We start from the raw sequence: 4,344 nt of genomic DNA, 5'->3' as shown, positions 1-4,344 counted from the left end.
CGTTTCTCATATTGTCAACTTTTTTTTTTTTTGAGTTTTTTACCGGGTTAGCTACTCTCTAAGAGATTAAAATAAAGCAGGTTTAATGGTTTTGAATTTAGCCTACTTATCTTTCTCAATATTTTTCTACGTTCACAGGTTATAAATTCACTCAGTGACCCCTCAGAGCCCCCCTCAAAAAAAAACCTCGGAAAACCTAAAAAGTACAAAGGAAAAAAAATACCAATAATCCTTGCAGCCAAGGATGACTATTGTCAACATTTTTTCCAATAGATCTTATTTTTTAGAGCACTTTTAGGTTTGCAGCAAAATTGAACAGAAAGTACAAAGTGTTCCCACGTGTACCCCGGCCCCACGCACGGCTTACTACATCCTGCAGCAGAGTGGTGCGTTTGTGACAACGGACAAACCTATGCTGGCCCAGCAAACTCACACGAAGTCCGTGGCTTACCTTACTGCTCACTGCTTACTGCTTTTATGCTTTTTATGGTGTCGTGCATTCTATGGGTTTTGACACATGTATAGTGATATGGAGCCACCATCACAGTATCACTCAGGACAGTCTCGTTGCCTTAAAAATCTTCTGCGTCCCACCTACTCACCCCCCTCTGTGCCCACTCCCCCGCCCCAACTCGTAGCAACCACTGACGTTTTTACCGTGTCCATAGTTTTGTGTGTTTCAGAATGTCGTATAGTTGGGATCATACGTCAGATAGCCTTTTCAGGGTGGCTTCTTCCACTAAGCAGTAAGAGCATTTAAGTTTCTTCCACATCTTCTCTGACTCAACAGCTCATTTATTTCTACCGCCAAATGATGTTGTCACGTCCGACGCACCTCAGTTTATCCATTCGCCTAACGATGAAGGACGTCTTGGTCGTTCCAAGTTTTAGCAAGTGTGGATACCACTGCTGTAAATATCCACGTGCAGGTTTTTGTGTGGACATATGTTTTCAATTCATTTGGGTAAATACCAAGGAGCACGATTGCTGGATCCTATTAGTACTTGAGTTTTGTAAGAAACTGCCAAACTGTTTTCCAAAGAGGGCTTCTGCGTCTCTACCAGCCGTGAACAAGGTTGCTGTTGTCCCACATCCTCCCAGGGTGTGGTGGGTGGGTGTTTTAGACTTTCACCATTATAAATAGGTACGTAGTGGTATCTCATTGTTGTTTTGCATTGTTAATATTTTGATGTCCCAATAGCTTTCCACTTTATATTTCCACAGAATAATTTTAAAACGTTTATGTCGTTTACGGCCATGCCACCCTGAACAAGCCCGATCCCGGCTGATCTCGGAAGCTAAGCAGGGTCGGCCCTGGTTAGTACTGGGAGACCACCTAGGAAGACCAAGTGGTGTAGGCATAAATAATAATAAATAAATGAAAATTTTTTTAAAAAACGTCGATATCATCCACAAGAGCTATGTCTCGCTAATCTTTTTATAATGTGGCATAGAAGTGAAGGTGAGATTCTGAACGGAACGGGTGATATCTAAGAGAATAGAAGGGCCGCTGGGAATAGAGCCATCGTCTTCATTTTGCCGTCGTCAGATAAAGATTTTAAGAGGAGGTGCATACAGCGGGGACTACTATGCAACTATGTAAAGCATTGCACTTTATCTTGCTTCTGCCCCTAAAACTTGGGTAAGAAATCAAAGTCCAAAGAGTTCTCAAGCTCGATAAGTAGGAAAAGTTTTATCAACGAACGCTTGGTGGTGGAAACAAAAATTAGTCATCGTTATTAGCAGAGCGTGGAACTTTAACGAAGCTCTGTGTTGCTCATTCATTCCACAGACATCAACGGAGTGTCTCTGTCATGCCACGTGCTAAGGGAAATGCAGGGCACAAGTCAGAGGCGGCCTCTGCCTTCACGGAACATATGGCCTGCACTAGACTAGAAACGGCCGACAGACGGGTGAGCGCAGTGCATGAAGCAATCACACTGAGTGCTACGGAGAAAGCGAAGGGGCATCCCCATCAAGGATTGCGATGGGGACCGAGGCCAGCCACCCAGGACCTCTCTGCGGGAGTAACGTTTAACGTGAGCTCTGCGTGAGGGGACCGTTGTCCTTGGCGGCAGGACAGGCGAGGCTTGAGCTTATCCTAGGGACCCCAGGAGAATGGCTGGAAGGTAGCAGGTGTTGACTTGAAACAAAAAGTCAGCCAGGCATCCTCTAGGAAAAAAATAAAAATAAAACAATAATAATAATAATAATAATAATAAAGGATTTGGGAGGAAAGAAAGGATTCCAGTCCTGTTATTGCTGCCACGTGGAGCCTCATGCCAGTCTGGGCAAAGCAAAGGGGAAGAGGTTCTTTTACGGGGGGATGGCGGGGAGAGTGGGGGTGGAGGTCAAACTCGGAGCACTTCGCTGTGGCGCGAGAGCTCCCCTCACAGGCCCCCCGGACTCCTGTCCCGGTTCGATCCTCTGTCATTAATTCTGCCACCAGTATAGATTCCTGGAGGCTGTTGAGCCGTCCAGGCAAGGGAGAAGTAGAGATCGAGTGAACGCTGAAACAAGGAGGGTCACCAAATGCACGAGGCAAGTCACCCCTAAGTCACCCCTAGCCCGAAATTGAGACGAAAGACTTTCTGATGTTATCTTGTTAGCAAACCTGATTGGTTTTAGTCAAGAAAAAGATGAGAAGACTCACAAAAAAGGACCATCTATCAAGAAGGGAGGCGTCCTAAATAGAAGAATCAATTAATCCTAACGTGAATTTACTGGGTTACTGAAAGACATACAGTCTAAAAATGTATAAGTAAAATATTCCTGAGCATTTTGCTTCTGAATTCTTTTAACTTGCTTTTTCCACGGACTTGGAAAAAAACAGCTGGTCGGAATACATTAATGTTCTCAGCGCAAATAGCTGTTGGTGATTCGTAACTAATTTCGGAGCCGTCTACGTTCTGCTTTACTAATTTAATTATTTTCGTATAATACCATAGCAGCTCTTTATGGCGTTGGCGCATAACCTTTGAGAGTTCGGCTCTTTTATTTTGCTCTCGTTTTTACGTGTTTTTCAGTCGTTTTCGGATTGCAAAATAGGTGCGGGGCAGGGAGACGTGATGACCTTGAAGGAGAGCGGGAAAACGGTCTGTGAGAGCACCTGGACGCCACCCCACCCCCCACCGTCCAGGCGGCCTCAGAGGAGCCACTGTTCTATTTCTCGTCCCTCTTTCCAGAACATTCTCTCATGGAAAAGCATCTGTCCTTTTTTCTGCAAATGGACGTTTATTCTTTTCCATTCAATACTATATCTCAAAGCTGACCCCATTCTTTCTCCAGACCACAGAATATCGATGGTGCTGCAGAGGAAAAACGGGCCATATACGAGACCGGACAAGCCCAGGGGAGGCCAGCATGCAGGCCCTCCAAACCCAGACACCAAAGTAACCATGCAGGGTGGACCAAAGGCAAAAATTCCTGACTAAAAGCAAGTCCTGGCAGGTAGGCACGTCCTAGGCCTGTAGCTTCCTTGACGAAGGCCGGTCTCTAATGTTGAAATCGTCTGTTGTCTTTGTGCATCTGAGATAACATACCTTTGAAATGTCAGGGCAATTTTCTTTCCCAGACTCCTCGAAGGCGCAACCCTCGGCTCCCGAGCACGAGACCACGTCACCGTGTCCCCCGCACGCCATCTCTGTGTGCCGGACCTGTGACCTCTCCCGCACCCACCGCCGTCAAAGAAGTCTACGCCTCCACTTTTTATCCAATCCCAGAGAGTTCCCTGCTTTGCTTTCTCTCTCCTCCCTAACCCATCACCGACAGATGTCGTGGAACCTTCCTTACGCCTCCTCCTCTGATTCTAATGTGTAAAACCGCCATCTCCAGAGCGTTTTCTCAGTCTGCTGAGATTTTGCTTCCCGGCAGTCATCGTCAGTTTGGCTCGAGGAAACTCTTCTAAGAGTTAACTCATATGAGGAATTTTTTCTGCGACTGGATGCTCTTTCGTCAACAGTACTGTAATTTATTTAAATGATGGCAGCCATGGGCAGCATCCCATTACAATCGCCATTAACATCATTTCCATGACTTGTCTTTAATATCCAGTTCTGATACCAGGAAGTCATTTGCACGTGAAGTGTTACTTTTTTCGTCAAAGTACCCAAAACGTTTTTTAAAAAATATCTTATCCCAAGGAAGGGGTAATGTTTTAACTGCTAAGTTACTGTCTCTGCCGCCGGTGTACTTGTTCCTTGTGTGCAGTCACGGGTCACATAGTGTGACGTTTGGGTCAACAAGGGACCGTGAGTGATAATGGAGTTGGAAACTTCCTGTCATTGAGTGATGCCCTGAGGTTGTGGGGTCAGGCGTAGGTGTGTGGCAGGTTGGACCACCTGG

General features: G+C 45.8%; 1 pseudogene; it reads left to right on the top strand.

The window, feature by feature from the left end:
* The first annotated feature begins 1,247 nt into the window (after nucleotides 1–1,247).
* LOC120603215 (uncharacterized) lies at nucleotides 1,248–1,361 on the top strand (annotated as a pseudogene).
* Nucleotides 1,362–4,344: the final 2,983 nt, after the last annotated feature.

Source organism: Pteropus medius, unplaced genomic scaffold (genome assembly GCF_902729225.1).
Source record: "Pteropus medius unplaced genomic scaffold, Ma_sr-lr_union100, whole genome shotgun sequence".
Classification (NCBI taxonomy): Eukaryota; Metazoa; Chordata; class Mammalia; order Chiroptera; family Pteropodidae; genus Pteropus; species Pteropus medius.
Note: the sequence above shows the minus strand (reverse complement) of the source record. Positions and strands in the feature narration are given on the sequence as shown.